Source organism: Sarcophilus harrisii, chromosome 1 (assembly GCF_902635505.1).
Source record: "Sarcophilus harrisii chromosome 1, mSarHar1.11, whole genome shotgun sequence".
Classification (NCBI taxonomy): Eukaryota; Metazoa; Chordata; class Mammalia; order Dasyuromorphia; family Dasyuridae; genus Sarcophilus; species Sarcophilus harrisii.
In genome coordinates this window covers 499,486,968-499,511,512 of record NC_045426.1, presented here as the reverse complement: position 1 = coordinate 499,511,512, position 24,545 = coordinate 499,486,968, and the positions used below count along the sequence as shown (strand labels likewise).

The 24,545-nt window shown below is 33.6% G+C and overlaps 1 long non-coding RNA gene across 1 annotated transcript in view; it reads left to right on the top strand.

Annotated features, from left to right (window-relative positions):
• LOC116420612 overlaps positions 1 to 20,193 on the top strand; it is a 55,232-nt gene extending 35,039 nt beyond the window's left edge. The window contains exon 3 of the long non-coding RNA XR_004230980.1: positions 19,823 to 20,193. This is a non-coding gene — a long non-coding RNA (uncharacterized LOC116420612). The remainder of the gene's footprint in view (positions 1 to 19,822) is intronic.
• The last annotated feature ends 4,352 nt before the right edge of the window (positions 20,194 to 24,545 follow it).

Here is a 24,545-nt window from a genome sequence, read left to right as displayed (position 1 = left end):
AAAGAGGTAAGCAATGCCCTGGCGTTACAGTAATCATATGCTAATGAAGACTATTAACCACAGAAAATCAACAATCCTTTATTACTAAAAATCACATCCACTACAAAGTTCAGCATCTAAGGAGGATGCAATCTGAAAAGATGCTCAGGATGACATCCTGAAGTGTGATTATAAAAACTAAAACTATTTTACTATATTTATAAAATTATGAACAGATACTAGGGCTCTGCTGAGTCAATTTATAACTACTATCATTCGTCTGTAGAAATTCCTACTTATTCACATGAAGTTAACATTAGAATCAATCTAATCAAGATTTCAACTTTCAGATAAATTCATTTGTATTCCCCCCAATCCCTACACCACACTGAAAAGTTCTACAACAACAACAAAATAAACAACAATAAATAAACAACAAAACAAATTTCAATTATAAAATAGGGAAATTTTACTTGAATGAATCTTTCAGGTTTCTGAGTTATAGACTCAACATAAAACATGAAATATTTTTCTTTGCTCATCACTTAACTTCAATAGGAATATTTTCAAATACTCTACAGATGCTAACATTTTAATGAGGTTCAGTCAAACTTCTTTGGCATCTGGAGAAAAAAAATTATCTTCTCATAGTGTAACTTGAAAGAGAATGTTTACCAAGCACAAATCGAGTTTTTATTTAATTTTTCCCTCATCTGATATGTTCATTTATTAATTGTACCAATATAACTTTACTCCCTTCTAAAATAAATGACACACACACACACACACACACACACATATATATATATATATATATATATATATATATATATATATATAAACATAGAGAGACAGACACACATACGCGCATATATATGTATATACATATATATATATATATATGGAGAGAGAGAGAGAGAGAGAGAGAGAGAGCAATACAAAACAGATTGGGAACTATTAGAATTCATAGTCATAAAGCCTGTGGTGTTTTTTCATATCCTCACCATATACTAACTGAAGTATCAAGCTATTTTTAAAAAAATTCCAATATCTCAGCAATAGCATATAGGTACAGAATTTGTTGTAGACTGGGAATGATCAGGCTGGACTGCTAGTTCAGGTTTGATATTGGAATGGCTCACAAATCATTCAATAGTTGATAAAAGGAAATTTACTTAGTCTTAACATCTAACAGATATTTATCAGGCACATGGTACTAAGTTTAGGTAGATGTGGGTGGGACTTGATTCCACAAAGAATATGTAAAAAGATATGGTCAGCAAAGGAGGATATAGTGAGTCCTGCAGCCTTGGATTATCTATAAAGTCTGAAAGTTCCAAATTCCATGTGGGCAGACTTCTTGGATATGGTTTGCAATTTCATCTGTTTTTACTTATGGGAAGAGTCACTTTCCAGAATCACAGAACAACTAAGACTGACTAGCACTAAGGATGAACCCCATTTGCACTGCATATTTCCATTTTTAATGGAACCAATGGTCATATTTTACATGTTTACACCTTAAAGTAGTTCAAATTCTAATAAATGAGACCATTGCATAGGATACATTAATGTACTAATCAGGATCTAGCTGTTTTTGAGAACGGGAAGGAATGTCTGCAGCATGTAGTCCAATATTTACATTAACAGAATAGAATTTTAAAAAACCCTCTAAATCCTATGATGATGGTGATGATGATGATGATAATTGTAAGAAATGTTCCAATTTGGGTGAAATGATATGAGAAAGAGGGACTTTTTTTTTTTTTTTTTTTTTGCTAAGGCAATTGAAATTAAGTGATTTGCCCAGGGTCACACAGCCAGGAAGTGTTAATTATATGAACTCAGGTCTTCCTGACTTCAGTGCTCCTCCCACTGCACCACCTAGCTGCCCTGAAAAAGGGACTTCAATAGATGTAGACCATACTTCTCAGATAATCAGCAAGCAACCAATTCCATAGGCATTCATTAAACACTTTTTTGATGTACCAGAAACTGTGTAAAGTGTTGGAGTTATAGTCAATTCAAGTAAAAAAAAAAAAAAACATTGTGTTTACTATGTACTAGCCAATATGTTAAATGTTAAGGATAGAAAGAAAAGCACCAAAACAAAATAAAATAAAAATACACATTATCTACTCTTAGGAGAGAGAGAGAGAGAGAGAGAGAGAGAGAGAGAGAGAGAGAGAGACAGAGAGAGAGACAGAGACACACACAGAGAGACAGAGACAGAGACAGACAGAGATAGAGACAGAAAGACAAAGACAGAGACAGAGTGATACACAGAGAGAGACAGAGATAGTCACAGAGAGACACAGAGAGTCATAGAAACATACAGACAGATACAGAGACACATCCAGAGAGACAGAGACACATACACAGAAAGACAGACAAACAGATGAAAGAAAAAGAGAAAAAGAAAGGCAAAAAATGAAGTAAGGAAGATATTGAACTTGACCTCGAAAAAGTTATATGTTACCAGGAGAAATTAAGAGCTATAATAGAGGATCACAGTGATGGAGACTTTACTTCCATTTCACTCACCTCTTTCATTAGAACTCTCTAGAAACCTTTGCATTTAAAATGGAGGATACATGTTTTTAATTCTCCCACTTCTAAGTATTTCCCCCAGTATCCCTCCCTCATGTGTCTTTCCTTTACTCTTCCAATTTGTCACATTTTTTTCTTTGAACCTAAAGTAAAATTGGATGAGAGGGCACAAAATTATGTGTATTCTATATCTACATGTAGATATAGAGGTAGCAAGCTATCTTGAAGGACTAACAAAAATAGAAATTTCATCTATTAAAAATAACCACAGCTGCACCAAATCTCCCTGGCAGAAAGTACTACTTGTACAACAGCAAAATGTCATCATACAAATGTTCCCTTCCACTGTGCAATGATCAGGGTACTCTCTTTCAAATAAAGCTGACCTTATAAGCAGGCAGAGGAGGAAGCTAACTGATGTGATGTGAATGCCTTCCTTCCCCTCCCATCTTTCCAACCTTCACTCCCCTCAAAATCTTTACTAGGCTTTGTCTGGCACCTGAAATTCACATAGCTATCAAACCTAAGGTTTGAGCTATACCCAGTCTCTTTAAAAATATGCTTGCTAGTTTCTGAGAGATAAAATTCTGGGTCATTGTGATTCACCAATTTTAGTGCAAAATAATTTCTTATATGGCTTCCTAAGAACCAAGGAGGATCCTGAAAAATGGGGACTAAATCAGATAACTTTTTTTTTGATTGGGAGAGTTTGGTTTCCTGGCTAATATGAGAAGACCTGATAAGGGGCTGTCAAAAATCAAGATGTGGCTGATTTTATAATTTTGCTCAAGGCTGGCCTGGCTTGATTTTATGCATCTTTTGATAGCTTCAGTTTAACATAAAATTCAGTCGGCAACCATAACCTAGATTTGTAAATGCACTCTCCAGAAGATTATGGTCCATAACGTAATTAATGATTCTCAATAATCTACTGCTGATTTTTTAAAACTGTAGCATGTAGTAGAGCTAATTATCTTCCCTGAACAAGGCAGCTGATTAGAATTGAGTAGTTTGCATTACAAATATATTCATTTTATTTTAACTATTGGAATTTTGAAACAGGTTCTTCTCATAAAAAGACTCTAGCACTTGTGGAATGCAGAAAGGATAGCTTCATAAGCCAGACATATAACAGACATGCAAAATTAGTTTCCTATGTATTCAGGTTTCATCATGTCACCCTTTTTTTCAAAAGTCCTATTGGCTTCCTGTTCTTACTGGGCCTAATGTGAGTTATTCTGCTATGTCTCATCAAGACTCTGACCACCAAAAATCTAGTCTATACAAGTTTATTTTTGATGATTCCCTCTCCACTCTCATTCAGTCAATATGTACAATTAAAACCAATATATATTGAATGAGCTTCTATTGCATAGAAGATAGCGTGCTAAGTTTACAGTATGGAACATGAAGATAAGCAAATATAATACCTACTTTTAAGGAGCTTAGAGTGTGGAAAACACAAATAAAATCCCACTGACTAAAATACAAGGCATACAATAGCCTTTTTCAGACATTTCTATTCCCCACACATACATTGAATAATTGCTAATTAAGTAATTCATTTATTTATCATCTTTGATAAATTATTTGTAACCTAGGTTTTTTTTTTATTAAAATTTGCAATGGTTAAATAATGGTGGCTTTTTGAGGTAGTTAAATAGATTTGGGATAGAAAATACCAATCATATCCAGAGAGAGAACTATGGAGACTAAATGTGGATGGAAGTATAATATTCTTATCATTTTGTTTGCTTTTTTTCTTTCTTTTTGCTTTTTTCCCCTTTTGGTCTTCTTTCACAACATGTTAAGATATGGAAATATGTTTTAAAAGAATATACATATTTAACCTATATCAGAGCTTTGTGTCTTGGGGAGGAAAGGCAAAGGAGGAAAGGAAGAAAATTTAGAACACAAAGTTTCACAAAAATGTATGTTGAAAATATCTTGTGTGATCCTCATGACAACTTTGTGAGGTAAGTGCCATTGTTATTCCTACTTTCCTTTTGAGGAAACTGAGGCAAACAGACATTAAGTGACTTGCCTATGGTCTTACTTTAAGGTGAAATTTAATTCATGTCTTCCTGAATGCAAGCCCAGTGCTCAATCCAAAGTACCACCTAGCTGCTTTGTATAATAAGTATATAAAAGCTCAGTTCTTTTCTGGAACTAAATTCATAATATATTATTTGAAAAAATATATATTGAGTTCTAATGTAAAAGACACTAAGTGCCATGATATATAATGATATTTCTACAGTTATTTTTAAACAAAATCTAGAGAATTATAGTTGAAATGGATAATTTTCAGGAATCATTGGAGTTTATTGAATAAGAAAGTCATGTGATCAGACCTTTGCTTTAGGAAGAGCTCTCACAGCATTAAATCCTAATCCCATTGAAGCATGTCTAATTTGCTTTATAAAGTTTTAAAGTAATGAGCAATCTGCTCATTTAGTTAAGAGTTAAAAAGCAGGGAGATGATAGATCCAGCTCAAACTGTGTCATCATAAATATCTGTGTTAAAAAATATAGGCACAAAGTTCTGAGCATGATTTATTTATTAATATAGCTAGCAATTGCTAATAAAAGATATCAGTGGCCAGAATAAAAGAGATCAGACAGAGATGCTTCTAGTAATTGTTACAACTTTTTATACATTTGGTTACTATGGTTTATACAGTTGCAAACTAAACTAAAACAGTGATTGGTCTATATCAGAAGGAAGAGTGAGCCTGTCTCACAAAAGGGTATCTCCAGGTCCCATGGCAATGGGGAAAACACAGAGCTGTTTAACATCTTCTGGAAAGCCCTATGTGAAGCAATCTCCCTTACTAGAGTGGTCTGATGCTAGACTTAAAACCAGGTAGAATATCTTATGACCACATTGACTTATCCTCCTTCCTCCCTTCTGGAGTAATAAAGATTGAGTCCAGAGAAATGAGGAAATTAAACTCTTATAAAATCTAATACTTGGGTCTGTAGAATTGAATCTAACTTTAATTCACAAATAGTGATTTTGCTGATTAGATATAATTCTCAATCAGTAACAATAGATTAATAATATATAATAAAGTAGGATATCAATTTTTAAATTCACAGCTGGAAAATTGATTGTCATGTTTTTCAATGAAAACTTTTATACCTAAAAAATTAGCAAACCCACTGTAAAACTTCAGGCTTGATTTATTGTTTTATTAATTGTATGCATTTAAGAAAGTAATGGAGAAAATAATAATACAGGTTAAAATTTAAAAGTGTATCATATTTTTGAAGAATTGGTTATTAAACAATTTAATTACTAGCACGTCTGGCTGCAAACTCTATGTGAGTACCTCAAGGAAGGAAGTTTTCACATTCTATTATGGAGATGTCAGAGTTAGACTTACATCCTTGTACAGGCAAGAAGGTAATTTTGGGTTAGGCATGAAATGCAGCAATGCCTAAAGTAGTCCCTCTTCCATCACTCCAGAACTAAATTATGGTGAGATGGCTGAAGACTACTCGTATAAAGAGCAACTGAAAGAATTAGAAAAATAGCCTGAGGAAAAGAAAATCTAGAGGGGACATGATATATTTATAGATGGCACATGTTGTTTCCCCAATAGAATGTAAACTCTTTGAGGGAAGGAACTGTTTCATTTTTGTCTTGTATATATATTTGTCAGTATATAATACAAATAAAAGTATTTTTTTAATTGATGTATTTCCTTTGATAAAAGCTATTTTTAAAATATAACTAACAAACTTTATAAATTAATAAATATTTCATGGATATAATTAATGGGTATTGAAAATGCATCATGAAAAAAGTGGTGATTTCATATTTCTCTGAGAACTTTAATTTTTGCTATTTTTTGGCAGGGAAATTATTAATGAAATATTAAATCTTTTTTTTTTTGCATTCAAAATCCTTGCTAGTTTATTTTTAAAAGAGAAGGTGGGAAGAACAGAGACTGTACATAGCTATCCACCTCTGCAGAAAAGAGCAGCATGAAACCACAACTACATGACTATCAAAATACTGTTTTTAAAACTCTACAGTTAGAGGAATAATTATATAATTCAGAATGTCCATGGAAACCTCGTACTGTGTGAATAAGACCTTTCCACCATATTCTTTTACTTTACATGTTGCATTCAAAAATTTAAATTCTCCCTTTAATGTCATTTGGGAAAAATTAGAATGGGAAAAATAAAATTCTGACAGGAATTCTCTTGAGAACTCTATCGGTGTATGTCTCTCTTTATGTACAAATTCTTATTATAGAATCCCATGTGATGAATAACAATAACTTACTCATAAAAAAAAAAAAAAACAATAACTTACTCTTATTTTTGTGGGGTTTAATTCCTAGAGGACAACTTCTATAAGGCACACTAAAAAGTGAAACATAAAATAAATAAAATATAGTAAACAAAATTTAAATAATTCTGTCCATAAAATTACAGATTTAGAGATGAAAAGATAAGGTCATATACACCAATCCCATCATTTTACATTTGGCTCAAGGAGTTTAACTTCTTGGCCAAGATCACAATGGCAAATTCAGACTTTAAGCTCAAGTTCGTTTGTTCCAAATCCTAGACTCTTCTCACTGGATCAGCATTTAAGGTTGGAAAGAAACTTGACATAGAACATCTAACTTTAATCTCAGAGCTCCCCTGAACGTTAGTTGCTACTAATATACCATTTTACAGAAGAGGAAACTATATCTTAGAAAGCTAAATTTACTAGCCCAGGGTAACCCAACTTGCAAGTCTTCAATGTGGGATTTGAAAGTGGGTCTTCCTGACTCCCAGTTTACCACTTTATTAGACTGCTGCTTGTTGGAAAGGGGGTAGGGGGATATGTCAGAACATTAGATTATATATGACAAAACTTTTCTATTTCCTCATTATTTTATATCTAAAGTCCTCAGGGTGATGCACAATTATGTAAGTCTTTTCATTTTTACATGAGTTCAAAACTGGGTAGCTATTGAAGCAAAAAAACAACAAATGTTGTAAATGTCAAACAAACATGGTGTTAAGGATGTGTTGAATAGTTGGCTGACTTTAAAGAAAAGATTGTTCTTTATCACTTTACAAAAAAATAGAGTTGTTGTTTTTTTTTTAAATAAACATTCATCCCATCTTACCTCTGCTTTGTTTCCTTGGCCTCCTTTTTGATTCAGCTCAAATCCCATCTTCTAGTGGCCTTCCCTAGTCTCCAAAGCTATTGATAACTGCTCCTTTGCAATGAGCTTCCATCTACTATGTGTATATTTTGTTTGTATTTGTTTGTTTTTGTATTTTATCACCCATTAGAACATGAATTCCTTATCATTTGATGTACAGTATGGTAGAGCTTCCATATTATAAAGGATGGGGTAAGCATATTCAGTGTAAACCCCATTATAAAAAAAAGTAAAATGCTGTTGTTCTCAGATTGTGTTTTGTAACCTTAGCTTTATTTGATTAAAATTGTATCTATGTTCATAAAAGAAACATGTTAGCTGATGTAAAGTTACAAATCTTCATTTAAAGCTGGCAACTCAATGAAACTTTAAAAGATACAGACTGTTAATTAATAAATAACTAGATCATTAAAGATTTTTAAATTAAAAAAAAGTATGTGAGCTCCTTGAGATCAGGACTGGTGTCTATTTTTTTTTTTTTTTGGTATCTTCATACTTAGTACCATACATGACATAGAATAGGTGCTTCATAAATATTCATTAATTTATATTTTAAAAAGCTAGACAGTGAGGCATTGTGGTATAATAGAAAGAACAGTATAGCAGAAAGTCAGGAGAACTAGGACTTAGTTCTTTTTTTTTTATTATAGCTTTTTATCTATAAATATATGCATGAGCAATTTTTCAACATTGACCCTTGCAAAACCTTATGTTCCATCTTTTCCCCTCCTTCCCGCCTTTCCTTCCTCCCACCTCCCCTAGATGGCAGGTAGTCCAACACATGTTAAATATGTTAAAGTATATGTTAAATCCAATATATGTATACATATTTATACAGTTATCTTGCTGCACAAGAAAAATCAGATCTAAAAAGAAAGAAAAAACCTGAAAAGGAAAACAAAAATGCAAGCAAACAATATCAGAAAGAGTGGAAATGCTATGTTGTGATTCACACTCATTTCCTATTAAGAGACAAGTCAATTCTCTGAGAGCCTCCGAAGCTGTGGATCATAACATCTGAAGGAGTTGCAAGGCAGCTTTTGCTTCAGTTGTGGACTGGGAATGAAATAAATTGGAGGCAGAAGGAAGAGGAGAGGGTCAGACAATTCAACAGCCTCTCAGTCAGAGAGGTCAGAGAGCAGCAACTGCCGCTCAGTCTCCTTGTATCATCGTCTCACAAGAGGAGATCCATTCTGCAGTTCTGGGTTGGATCTCCAGCAGCCACCCTTAGGTGACTCCCGTGTATTCCAACAGCATGCAGTAGCACAACAATATCCCATAATTCTCTCTCTGGGTGTAGCTAATTCTCTTCATTACTGAACAATAGAACCAGTATAGAATAACACAGATATAAATATATACACATACATATATTTAATGATAGTCATCTTTGTTGGGGGAGGAGAGAAGAAAAAGAAGTAATTTACATAATAACTGGTTTAAATTTGGAAGGAATAGCAAGTTATACTTGATAGATTTGCAATTTTTTGTACAATCATCTTTTTATTGTACTGTCATGAAAATGCTTGTTTTGTTGCCTGAATTAAAAAAATAAAATACAATGCTTATTTTCAAAATAAAAGTTATAGGATATGACTTGAATAATGAACCAAGTAAAGGAGTGGTCAGGTAGGGAGGAGGACAATCAGAGGAGATGAAAACTCAGAGAGAAGAGGACTAGGAGGAGAAGGTTGTCTTCAGTGTCAGATGCCACAGTCAAAGTGCTAGAGATCTCTGAAGATACTATCAGATTTGACAATTAAGAGATGGTTGGTAACATTGGAAAGAGCAGTTTCAGTTGTATAAGGTCAGACAGCAAAGAGCTGAAGAGTGAGGGAGAGGAGAGAAAATGTGGCAACCTTTTCAAGGAATTTTGCTATAAAAGGAAGGAAAGATAAAAGGGAGCTGAAGAGAATGCAACAGTCTTGTGACAGCTTTCATTTTAAATAAATGGGAGGATTTGAAGGTAGTAGAGACTGGCCTCTGCTATTTATCAGGCTTAAATTAAATTTGTTAATTCTTGTTAGATTCTACACCTTAGTTTGTTTCACTGGAAAATGAATATGTTGAACTAAATGATCTAAATCTCTAGTCCTTTACACTCTGCACTCTATGTTCCAATGGCCTTTAGGATTGAATTATAAGCATATTCTTAGTAATTATTGATATTTAATAAGTATGAGACAAGGCATGCATATAGTTATTCAAGTATCCATTCATTAATTCTTGAGACACTTTGTATGTGCAGAACATTGTATGAGAGACGCAAAGTTTAGTTAAAAAGTTTTCTTTCTTTCATGTAGCTTCGTTGGATCCCGGACACAATACATAAAATCATGGGATGAATAACCAGTTGAACTGGTTCTATTACTGGTGATATTTGCTGTGAGGAATGCCAATTCACTATCAGATAATGAAGAGATCCCAAAACATGATTGTAAACATTAAGTTCCATATGGTTGAAGAGGACTTAACACATGAACATTTAACTGCAAAGTTAAGTTCTACACCACTCGTGGGCAGGGACTCTATTGCAAATGCATTGGGAATCTCCAAATATGCATCACTCAATTCCCTTCTGACTCTTTAAGAGTCTATGATAGGAATCTATGATATCAATCAAAGGAAACAACTTTCAAGAGGAAAGTGCTATGTCAACAACCTCCAAGTGGAAATGTGGCCAAAAAACCCCAACAACAACAACAACAAAAAAAAACAGGTTTACTATGTCATTTTTGAGGTATTGTCCCATCTCGGGATGTTAAGGCCTCAGTTGGAAATACTCTGCTCCCCAGATTGTCAAGTTTATGTGTACTATAGGCAGGTGTATAAATCAATGAATTATTTAAGGTATACAAGAGGACCCTATTTATGACCAAAAGCATTATATATTCATATGATACATCATGTAATGGTTAAAAAAAAGATATGTCTTTTAAATAGAAGATAGTTTTCTCTGGAATGGTGGTGATGGTGATGGGGAAGAAATATTTATTAAATGCCTATTATGTGCCAGATATTGTACTAAACACAATATTTATAATATTGTACTTAACTTAGCTAAATACAAATATTATCTTACTTGTATGTATATCTGTATACTTAGGCATACATATGAATTTGTATATACTTTTATATATACTATATTTGCATATATACACTTATACTAATGCACTTACATATGTACGCTTGCATATTACACTTATATAGATATACTTAAACATCTGTATATATACTCTTATTCATACATCTGCATTTGTATATATACTTATACATATAAGTATTTGCATATAAATACTTAAACATATGCCGTTGTATATATATTATTGAATACATATATAATATGCATACACTTACATGTCTCTATATATATATATATATATATACACTTTATCTATACATATATATGTATTTGCAATATGTTTATATATATAATCATATATAAAATAAATGACACATTTGCATTTTCATATACAAATATACAAAAATACATATAGATGCTTGCATGCATATACATGTCTTTTGGGGCAAAATACTTTTATCCTCACAACAATCCTATAAGAAAAGCATGATATATGTATGCATATTATCTCTATTTTACAGAAGGCAAAACTGGGATTCAGAAGTATTGACTTGTCCAGGGAGATAGAACAAATAAGTGGATGAATACAATCCAGATTTTCTTTTTCCCTCCCTCCCTCCTTCATTCCCTCTCTTCCTTCCTTCCTTCTTCCCTCTCTTCCTCCTTTTCTCCCTCCCTCCCTCCCTTCTTTCCTCTCTTTCTTCCTCCCTCCCTCCCTTCCTTCTTTCCTTCCTTCCTTCCTTCCTTCCTTCCTTCCTTCCTTCCTTCCTTCCTTCCTTCCTTTCTTCCTACCTTCTTTGGGCAATTGGGGTTGTGACTTGCCTGGGGTCACCCACTTAGGAAGTATTAAATGTCTGAGGTTGGATTTGAATTCACATCCTCCTGGCTCCAGCACTGTGGCTTTAATCCATTGTGCCATCTAGTTGCCCAAACTCACATTTTCTTAACTTTATCCATTGTGCAACACATTTCTCATATAGAGCACATTCTAGTCATGGTAGCCACATATAGAAGATGTTGTTTTATAACCACACTGATCAGATCACTCTTCTGTTCTTTTGAGTTGAGCACATGCCTGCTATATAATATTCTCACTATGTATGTCTTTGAAAATGGAGTGCATATATGGAATGTTGTACATATATGCGTGTTTGCACACCCCCCCACATGTCTTGACCACTATTAACCAGGAATGAATAATAGTCTTGATGGACCTATAATTGGCAACCAAAGATATAAACATTTCTCATAGTCATATCTAGTTACAGAAATCTGCCTAGACAAACAGAATATTTCAAAGTTTCATTTCCTCCAGAATAAAGAACTTACAACAATCTATAGTTCCATTAATTATCTTATTCCTTTTTTCAACTGAAGTTTAGAACCTACCTGGCTCTCCATTCTATCTTTTAAGAACTGAATTAATCCCTTTAAAAATCAAGTTGCTTGTTGATTTCCCCCCTCCCTAGTTAGCAAAAAAGGAATGATACTAGAGTATAAGACATAAGTTTGGACTAACACATATTATTCATACTTCAACTCTCCCAGCACTAACAATTTCATCTGTCTGGGTACTTCTTCCATTATTACAGACTATACTTCATGATAAATCCATCATCTAATGACTAACTTGGTGATACATAAAGGGCTGAAACTATGAAAAGGTGCACTTGAATCAGACAACGGTACTCTTAAGGCTAATTACCTATTTGATATAAAGCAATGACCCTATTAGCATATATTTGGGGAAATGACCCTTCTCACCACTGATACTGGCTCAGTATTTGGGGTTAAGATAATTGTAGGCAAGGATTAGAGGGTGGGATGACAGAGACCAGAGATTCACTTGGCAGCAGGACGAGGAGGAGAAAGGTGGAGATTCTGGTCTCCAGAATCAAGGAGAGATCTTTGGCTAAACTCCTGGCAGTTTGCCTGCTTCTCCCCCTAAACACCAAGGACTTTTACTTATCCTGATTCTACTGATCCTGAGACTTCCAGGGAGCTAGTTTGGACTTAACAGTGATAGACATATTTAGATAACCAAGCTGGTCCTCAAAAAACAGATGATTACTGTGCTCATATTTATAGCCTTTGCCACTTAACATGACCTTCCAGAGCTTCCTCGTTGCTGGAATCATCTTTAAGAATAGAGCTTCTTCTGAGTTTGAACAAGAGAAAAAAATCTATATTTCCTACTCCAATGATTGAGGCTATTTATTGTCAAGAAAAAATAGGAACATATGTACCTCAGCCAGCAGTCAGTCCTGGCTGTCAAACAACCAAATACTTGCATAAATCATATTATTTTTTCTTTTTCTAATATAAGATAGATGAGAAAATAATGGGAATGCTTAGGTAGATGGCTTATTGACACTGTTACAGTTTTTGGTAAATTATAGCTTTCAGCAATGTTACACTGTGATCTTGGGTTTACCTTCAAGAAATCTTTTCTGGCCTTGGCACAGCTTTGGAACCATAGTTTTGAACCACCAGAGAAGTAATCCACAGAAGCATGCATTGCATACATTTTCAAAGCTGTCTCTAAAATGAGAAATTTCTGGGGCATCTAGATGAAACAATGGATAGAGCACTGGCCCTGAAAGTCAGGAGGACCTGAGTTCAAATGTGACTTCAGACACTTAATACTTCCTAGTTGTATGACCCTGGGCAAGTCACTTAACCCCAATTGCCTCATCAAAAAATAAAAATAAATAAAATGAGAAATTTCTGACAATTATATTGCAAAAAAAGTTAATAACATCAAATTTAGCAATTAAGGAGAATTTAGAATTTTGAACAAATCAGGTTATAGAATTTTTAGGCAATGATGACATGTTATGTATGTTAGAGTTTGAACCCTGATCACTTAACTTCAAACCAAGTATTCTTTCTACTAGACCAAACTGCTCTCAGTTTTTAGTGGAAGATAGACAGATGGATAGATAGAGAGATAGAAAAATAGATGGATGGATAGATAGATGAATGGATCCCTATATCTCTTTTCCACTAAAAGAGTACATGATATAAGTATTATACACATTTATGATATATGTCATATTATACCTATGATTTATAAACAAATTGTGCTGGCTTGTTAATAATCACTTAATAATCAGTTAATAATTTTTTATTATTTATTTATAATTATTTTATATTAATTATTTTATAATAATTATTTATAATTATTATTTATAATTTTTGACTGGCAGAAATACAAAGCGAACTGGCCATATTTATATAAATTGTGCGTATGCATACATATGTCTCTGTACACATAGATACACACAAAACATTCTTATAGTAAATATGACAAAACTGTGAATAGAGGTTCCATATAAAGGAGAGTCTAAGAATGGTAATCTTTTTGTTGTGACTTGCCCAGAGTCACCCTGCTCATGTTTCAGGCTAGATTTGAATTAAGTTTTCCTGACTCCAGATCCAGTGTTTTATCCACTGTGCCACTTCCCTGTCCCTCTGGAATTGAAGACCCAACTTCACATAACAGCTCTGCACATTAAGGCTCACTTAACCTTCCTGGACTTCAATTTCTTTATCTGTTAAAAGGATATGGTTGAACAGGATGATTTCAGAAAGGCCTGGAGAGACTTACACGAACTGATGCTGAGTGAAATGAGCAGGACCAGGAGATCATTATATACTTCAACAACAATACTATATGATGACCAGTTCTGAATATCCAGGCCATCCTCAGCAACGAGATCAACCAAATCATTTCCAATGGAGCAGTAATGAACTGAACCAGCTACGCCCAGAGAAAGAACTCTGGGAGATGACTAAAAACCATTACATTGAATTCCCAATCCCTGTATTTATGCACACCTGCATTTTTGATTTCCTTCACAAGCTAATTGTACAATATTTCAGAGTCTGATTCTTTTTGTACAGCAAAATAACGGTTTGGTCATGTATACTTATTGTGTATCTAATTTATATTTTAATGTATTTAACATCTACTGGTCATCCTGCCATCTAGGGGTGGGGGTGGGGGTAAGAGGTGAAAAATTGGAACAAGAGGTTTGGCAATTGTTAACGCTGTAAAGTTACCCATGCATATAACCTGTAAATAAAAGGCTATTAAATTAAAAAAAAAATAAAAGGATATGGTTGGACTAAAATGACCTCTAAAATCCCTTCCAACTGTGGATCTGTGATCCACTGTGACCTTGTGACTCACCTCTTTTGAGCATATGGAGTGAGGAAAAGGAATGATTGGTTTTCTGTTCCTAGAAGAGTCCCATTTGTGAACTGAATAGGCCTTTGTGGTTAAGTATTTGCACTAACTTTGTCCACCAAGTTGTGCCCTCATTCTGTCTAAAAAGAGAATCTCCATCCGGTGAGACGACAGAACAGACAAGGCAACATAATTGTACCCTCCACCCTGTGTAATTGCTTCTGTGAGGAGTAATTTGAGACTTTTTACACAGGTGCACATTATTCTTCTTTGAGATGCAATTCCTCCAAAGCTGCCAACAAACCCAGGAATACCAAAGGAAAAGCAGAGCATCTCCCTCCCACAGAGAAGTAGAAAGCTTGGGCTTGCAGCTCCTGCTTCCCTTTCATCACCTGTCAGTTTGTTGGAGGCCTAAAGAGACACACCTCCTAACCCTCATTTTCACAACTGCCAAAATAAAAAAGAACAAAGAACATTAGTGATAAAATAATCGGCCAATCCTTCAGAGAGAAAGGGAAAGGAAAATGTACTTTCCTGAGGAAATAGTCTCCTATTTGGAGTAAATTGTCATGTGGCCTAAAAGAGGAAATTTACCTCATTTGAACAAGTAATTGACTTATTTTAACTCACTATTTTATTAATATTTTGGGTACAATATATTAAGTAAAACTACTCCTGAAATTTTAAAAAGCATAGGATACGGGATGGGAAAAGAAAGAACAAGACATAGGGAATTGTGATTTTCAATTGTATTTCTTTTAATAATGAGCTTTATAACTTTGGTGAAGGCACTTAGCATATCAGGACCTCAGTATCCTCATCAGTAAAAATGTGGAAACTGACTTCACTAATGGCAATTAAATGTATGTTTCTTTTGTACTTTAATATTTATAAAATAATGTATGCCCCCAAATCCTGAGGTAATAGAAATTATAATAATTTTATTTCACAGATGAAGAAACTGAGGCTCAGAAAAAAGAAAGTGTGTTCATGGTAGTCAGAATAGAATTATGGGTCCCGGTCTTTTGACTCCAATCTTGGTACTAGTTGATTTTTAAAGTTTACCTTAATTTGCCTAGAGGCAAATAAAGTTAGAGTGCTTGGCCAAGAATCTGCAAGATCTGAGTTGCCATTCAGTTTTAGAAACTTACTGGGGATTCTGGGTAAGTCACTTAAACTTTATTTACCTCAGTTTCCTCACCTGTAAAATGAGTATAACAATAACACCTACCTCCTAGGGTTGTTGTGAGAATTGAATGAGATAATATTTGTAAAGTTCTTGGCATTTCTTGGAACATGGGTACTTAAAAATGCTTGTTTCCTCCCTCCTATTAGCTTTTGACGTCTGTATTATGTTATTTTAGTGAAAATAGGACCAAGATGAGAACTAGTCACTCAACCATTTTCATTGAATTTCATTTTTAAAATACTGAAATTAGTTCAGATAAGCTTTTCATAAGTGCATATGGTACCTGTATCTATACCATATAAAATGGTGTTACATGCTACCATGTAGTAGTTCCATATCAGATGCAACATATCCCTCAGAGTTTGAGAGTTCAAATGAGCTCCCATTTTTATTAAACAATATCTTCAGATATAATAAGTTCCCAAGGCAGTGAAAAAGATAAAAGCAGGTAAAAGCTATTAACAAGATGGGTAAAAGCAATGGACAAATAAGTTTTCTGAGCTCTCCCTGTTAGAGTCCTAGAGATGTCTTTATAGTCTCCTTGCCCCAAAGGCCTGGATACCAAATTTGGATACCAGATCAATCCATCTAGGGACAAAGTTTCAAAGTGGCAAATGGCTTAAACTGTGGTAGAAGCCTTAAAGTAGAAGATCACACTGAAACTGCCTCAGGCTTACTCTGTAACTTCTTTGCTCATCACAGTCCTAGCTGATGTTTAGGAGTGTGAAATTAACTCGTGTCCCCAGCTCCAGAAATATTTTGATCCACAACACAATGTAACTAATATTCACTTAATTGTTATATTTCATATTAAAATAAACTTATTCTCCACTCCTTAAAAGTTTCTACTGTAAGACTGCTAGATGGTATAGTGGATAGAGTACCAGAGGACCCAAGTTCAAATCCAGCCTCAGACACTTAACACTAGTTGTGTGACCTTGGGGGAGGTACTTAACCTTATTTGCCTTGCCAAAAATAAATGAATAAATAAATCAATACAAGCCTCCTGTCAACTGTAAATGTGTGTGTGTGTATCTCACTGATTTCAAGAAAACATTTTAGAAACAATCATTTTTCCATTGAATGGATTCCACAATAGTACTGATAAAAGGCAAATGGATAGGAAGTGATAGATTATTATTTGACATAGATGATGAGATATTTGAAACTAAGCCTGAGAAGATCCTATTGTAAGGTACTCTCAAATATTCAAATACTCAAATGGATCTTTGTTTTCACAGATTTAGAAATTCCCTCCAGTAACACTGGTCAAAGAATTTCCCTTCTGTCCATCATGTGTTCTCCATATATTATTTATGTATTTCCATGAATTCATCACAGTGGGCCAATCCAATATGCTGGAGACCTGTTTTCTTTTGATATTGCAATTGTACCCATGGAGTACAGTGGCCTGTCATCCTTCATCCTTGTCACATGACCAGCATTTCACTGATGACATTTTTATCTTTTGTTCTCTTAAGTTAAATAATATACACTGCTCATGCTACATATGCCAAATGCATATTGATTCCAGACTAAAAAATTGCATCGCCACGTCAAAATTAGGTGGTTCAGGGTTTTCCTTAAATATAATCAAGCTTGAATTTTCTTCCGTAATAACTTGCATATCTCATTGACATTTGAAACTAAATCTATCCTAAATTAAACCTATTCCTTCTTTCAACTTTTCTTTCCCTATTTGTTGTGTCAACCATCCTTTTATTCATCTTATTCACACATCAGAATCTAAGTCACTTTAGAGTTTTCTTTCTCTGTTGTTTTTCTCTTCTGTCTTTCAGTCTTTTTGATTTTCTGTTGCAATCATTTCTCTGACTCTCTTTGTGTCCGTCTTTCTGTCTTTTGGTCTCTATTTCTGACTCCCTGTATATCTCTCTTTACTTCTCTGTCTCTATCTCCCTTTGCCTCTGTTTCCTTTTGTCTCTGTCTCTCACCTCTAATCTCACCCAGTTAGTAAGTTTCTAGGTTCAATTAATTACATACCCACAACATCACTAATACCCATCTCTTTCTCTCCATTTACATGGTCACTACTCTTATCACATCCTCTTTTCCATGGTAACATTAACTAGTCTCTCTCCCAATAACTTCCTTTTAACTCATCCTTCACACAGCAACTAAAGAATCATTTTCTTTCACAAGCCTGACCATGCAATTACTCAATCAAAAATTTTCAGTACCTTCCCAGTTCTTAGAAGATAAAGTAAAATAAAAATACTCTTTACCCTGAAATTTAGGGTCTTCTTCAATCTGCTTCTAATCTGCCTTTTGAGTTTCATTTCACCATTACTCTCTTGCATTACCTTATATATTATAACCAAACTGAACTAGTAACTATCCCCTGAATTAAACATGTTATCTCTTATTTTTGAATATTCACATGAGCCATATCAGGTTCATTCATATCCCCCTTTATTATCTCCATGGGTCTAAAATCCTTTCCTTTTTTCCTTAATCTACATTTTCATGATCTCTTCTTCCAAATGTGTTCTCTTTCTTTTCAAATTTTTCTGAGCCATTTCTTTATGTCTTTTGTGCCTCTATAACTCCCTAAATTTTATTATACCCACCTATAAGTATTCACATTCCCTTCAATGAAATATAAGCTTCCTGAAACCAAGTATTTCCTGAAAATACTGTCTTGTATTTTAATAACTACAAATGTTAGCACAATGCCTTGTATACAATTAGCATTTGAAAAGCATTTATTGAATGCATAAAATACATGGTAATAGATAAATCATATGCATATGTCCATTTGTTGAAAATTTGAAAAAATGTTAAATACAGAGTTGAGATTTAAATCAACACACCTGCTTCTCATTTTAATTATGGGTATAATGGCTTATATCAGCCTCAGGGATTATCAACTCCTCTGTAGGCAATAGTCAACTATCTTAAGAAAGATCCATTAAAAATATGATTTTTAGAGGACCTTTGAAGGTTTCATCTATGTATGTAGTAAATTTATGTTTCTATGGCTACAGTCTGTCTACATCTTTTGAAGAATGATTGAGGAAATCAGAAAACCAGAGACAAATAAATAGCCTTAATTATTAATTTAAAAAAATCTCTATAAGCAATTGAAAAGTATAGTAAGATGACTGAAGAGTTCATATATTGTATACCAACATGACACAGAAATAACTGATTAAGTATGAAATGCTAATTCTAATTATAGTAATGATAACTGAAGATGAAATTCTGAATATTGAATAGCTGGGAGCCTAGTTAATGATACTAAAATTTTGATTGCTTAATTGGTTCATTTTGATTCTAGCATCAGATTTGGACAGTGGCTATTTTAAAAATCAGTCTAGTAGAAAGAGTGTTTAAGTGTTCTATAGCTATTTCAAAGCTGGTTTTGGAGCTGTCATGATCAAATGCACACACAGCATTCCACCCAGAAATTGATGTACTACATTTTAAGAACTGAAGAAAAATTCAGATTACAGGATTTCCATAAACCTATTGACAAAACTATATTAGAAAGACATTTGTTGTCACTAAAATAAAACCACGCAGAAAGTTAATGAAAAATCAAAGCATTTCCCCTCCTCCCCCAGCATTTCATCACAAGTTTCAGATCTTACTCTTAATTGCAGCCTTTGCTCTCTCATTTTCATTCTCAGATCCCACACCAATCAACACCCTAAACCAGTGTGCAATCACTAAAAGACTTCAGGGAGTCAGTCTTGACATCACAGGAGGAAACAGCTGACTATATTCATCAACACATGCAATCTACTCCATGAAAATGAAGATAGTGAAATGTCTTCTCATTTTTTGTGACCTTGTAACTGGTTTTGCATATGTTCTTATGTAGCTTGTTTTAGGCCAGAATGAAATGTTGCTCCTACAAAACATAATTTATTGATATTACCATTTGGAGGACAAAACATGTGCCCTTTTGTTTCAAAGTGATGCATAGCTTAAACTATTACAAAGTGATAGAAGCATTAAAGAAGGAAAATATATTCAATATTTAGATTGTGACTTTGAAAAAGCCTTGCAATTTGTCTGTATTTCCTATTTATTTATCTGCATTGTATATATGAAACTTAAAACAAACAACAAAAACCATTATGCTTGATGTAACCCATTGATTCACCTGACTTTTTAGTATAATCTGTCAGTGCAATCAAAAAGCTTTTTGTAGAAGGTTCTGTACTGCTTAATGCATGCTCAAAAGCAAAGTAACATTTTTAACGCCATCTGTATTTTGCTATTTTCTATTACACTATCATGTATTTTTCATCAGTGATTCCTCTTCCCCTCTCTCCTCCCCAAAAATCGGTTGCATTCTAGAGGAAATTAGATGGCAAAGTGAATAGAGCATTAGGCCTGGAATCAAGATGTACCCGAGTTCAAATTAACCTCAGATACTTTCTATGTAACCCTATGTAACCCTTACCTTCTGTCTACCTCATTTTCTTCATTTATAAAATGAGAGTGATAATACCACTGATCTTCCAGGATTATTTTAAAGATGAAATGAGATGAATTTTCTAAAATTAAAGTGCTACTTAGATGGTAGCTATAATAAATATAATTATTAATGGATTTATTTAAACCTTTTCTTGAACCTCTTTATATTTGCTACCTATATTGCCTCTTTGAATAATGAGCAGAATGAGCTAACACTGTTTCTGTAACAAGTAATATTGAATTATAAATGTTTGATAAATGTTTAAACAGAAACTCTCCAAAATGTATGCATAACAGACTATGTTGCTGTATAGTTGTTCAATTGTATCCTATTCTTCATGACCCTATCAGGCTCTTCTATTCTCTACTGTCTCTCAAAATCTGTCCAAGTTAATGTTTATTGTTTCATGATAATGTCTGTTCATTTCATCTTCTGCCATTACTTTGTGCTTTTGCCTTCAATCTTTCCAATGGTTTTTTTCCCCCAGAGTCCTGTCTTCTCATTATGTGGCAAAAGTACTTAAGTCTCTGTTTGAGTATTTGCCCTTCCAATGAATAGCCTGAATTAACTTCTTTTAAGTATTTACCGATTTAATTTCCTTGCTGTCCAAGGACCTCTTAAAAGTCTTTTCCAGAACTACAGCTCAGCTTTCCTTATAGTTCAACTCTCATAGCCATGTTGTGAAAAACCATAACTTTGACTATATGAACCTTTGTCAGCAAGGGAATGTCTATGCTTTTTTATACACTTACCAGATTTGTCATAGCTTTCATTCTAAAGAGCTAGTTTCTTTTAATTTCATGCCACAGTTGCTGTCTTTAGTGCCTTTTGAGACCAAGAATTTAAAATCTAATGGTGCTTCCATTTCTTTTTTCTCTATTTACCAGGAAGTGATAGAACTGGTTATCAAGACCTTAGTTTTGTTGTTGTTTTTAATGTTTGGCTTCAAGTCTGCTTTTCAAACTCATCAAGAAGCTTCCTAATTCTTCACTTTCTCCTATTGGGATAGTAATGTCTGTTTATCTGAGATTATTGACATTTCTTCCAGCAACCTTAATTCCAGTTTCTGATTCATCTAACTTGACATTTCAAGTAATGTTCTATGGATAAATTAAATAAATATGGTGATAATATTCACCCTCGTATCCCCTTTTCAATGTAAAACTTATGAATTGTTTCATTTTCAGTTCAAGTTACTACTGCTTCTTAACCTCCGTACCTGTTCCTCAGGAAACAAGTAAAATATCTGGTAATCCCAGCCCTTTTGCTGTGGTCAAACAGTAAAAATCTTTAGTGTAATTAATGAATTAGAAGAAGCTATTTTTCTGCAACTCCTTTGTCTTCTTCATAAATTCAGCAAACACTGATAATTTTGTCTCTACTTCTTCATTCTCTTGGAAAGCCAGATTGCTTTTCTGATAATTCTTGTTTCACATATTGTCGAATACTAGCATAATATTAAAGAGAACCTTGTTGGCATGTGGAATTAACATAATTGTTCAGTAATTTGAATTTTCCCTGGCATTGCTGTTTTTTAAGATTGGGACATAAACCAATCTTTTTCAATCTAATGGGCACTGTTGAGTTTTCCAAATATACTGACACAATTGAGTGCAGCATTTTTATTTGTTATTTAAATTTTTTAGAATTCTATTTCTATTTTTTTTAAAAATAAGAGCCCTCTATTTTAAAAATACATGCAAAGATAGCTTTCAAAATTTACCCCTGTAAAACCCCATGTTCCAAGATTTTCTCCCTCCTTTCTTTCCACCCCTCCTCTAGACAGCAAGCAATCCAATATATGTTAAACATGTGCAATCCCTCCACACAAACCTCTATACCTGGCATGCTGCACAAGAAAAATCAGATCAAAAAGGGAAAAAAAAGAAAGCAAAAAGACAAGCAAATAGCAACAAAAAAGGTGTATACATCATACCGTGATCCACACTCACTTCCCAATATACTATAACTTATTCAGCCATTATCTGACAAATGGGCATCCACTTACTATCCAGTTCCTTTTGGAATTAGAAAAAGTTCTACTACAGAAAGGGCTGCTATAAATATTTTTGCACATGTGGGTCTTTCCTCCTTTTTTTTTGTGATTTCTTTAGGATACAGATCCAGTAGAGACACTGCTGAATGAAAGGATATACACTGTTTTATAGCCCTTTGGGCATAGTTCCAAATTGCTTTCCAAAATGGTTGAATCATTTCACAATTCCACCAATAATAAATTAATGTCCCAATTTTCTCATGTCCCCTCTAATATTTATCCTTATCTTTTTCCTATCATCTTAACCATCTTAAGCCAATTTGAGATGTGTGTAGTGCTTCTTCAGATTGTCCTAATTTAAATTTCTCTAATCAATAGAAAACATTTTTTCATGACTAGAAATGCTTTTTTATTTTTTATCTGAAAATTTTCTGTTCATATCTTTTGAACATTTATCAATTGGAGAATGGCCTGTGTTCTTATAAATTTGAGTCAACTCTATATATTTTAGAAATGAGGCCTTTATCAGAATCCTTAGATGTAAAATTCCCCCCCCCCCAGTTTTCTTCTTTCCTTCTAATCTTGGCTGCATTGTTTTTGTCTGTACAAAAACTTTTAAATTTAACAGATTAAAGCTATCCATTTTAAATGCAACATTTTTAATAGCATTATTTTCTAGAATTTTAAATAGCTCAGCTAGAACTCTTATCACTTCCACTAGCCTTATTTTTCTAGAACATCTGGATCTAGATCAATGATCAGGCCATTGTAGTTATCAGTAATGTTAAGATCTTTCTTGTATAGGTCTTTTGCATATTCTTGCCACCTCTTCTTAATTTCTTCTGTATCAGTTAAGTCTCTAACATTTTGTCTTTTGTCATGTCCATTTTTTTGCATGAAACATTCCCTTAATATCCCTAATTATCTTGAAGAAATCTCTTAGCTTTTTCATTAGATTGTTTTCTTCTATTTCTTTGCACTACTCATTTAAGAAAACCTTATCCTCTCATTGCTCTTTTCTAAACTTCTGCCTTCTATTGGTTATATCTTTCCCTTTCACCCTTCTTTTTTGTTTTCCTTCTTTTCTCAGCTATTTGTAAGGCCTCATCAGATAACCATTTTTATTTCTTGCTCTTCTTTGTTCTTTGGAATTTTTTGTGTGTGACTACTTCCAATAGAGTATTGTGAACCCTTGTCCATAATTCTTCATTCTATCTACTAGATCTAATCCCTTAAATCTATTCTCTACTTCCACTTTAACTAAATCTTTATATCTTCTTCACCTTTGGCTGCCAAATTAATAATCAATCTCATATCTATATATTACCATCTGATGATGTTCATATATAGAGTCACCTTTTGGGTGATTGAAAGGGTGTATGCTATGACCAGTGAGTTATGAATGTCTTCCCTATTTTATTTTATATTCCAAGGCTAAACTTGCCTGTTAATACAATAATTTTTTGAATTGCTACTTTAGCATGATAATCCTCTGTTTATGAATGTTTTATATTTTTGGTGTTATTTCTAGAAGATGTAGATCTTCAGAGAATTGATCAAATTGACCTATCTAGCATCAATGGTTGGAGCAGAGACTTGTAATAGTGTGATGTTGAATGGTTTGCCTTGGATTTAATGAACAAATAAGTATTATTTGGTCATTTTTGAGATTATATCCCAGTACTGATTTTCTTATCCTTTTATTGGCTATGAAAGCTACTCTACTTCTTCTAAGGGATTCTTGCCCATATTACATACATACATATATATATATATATATATATATATATATATATGTAAATGATTGCTTGAATTAATCTTGCCCATTCATGTCTATTTGTTCACTGAAACTCAAGATATCAATGTTCAATATTTCCATTTTCTGTTTGACCATATCTAACTTACCTTGGTTCATAGATCTTAAATTCCA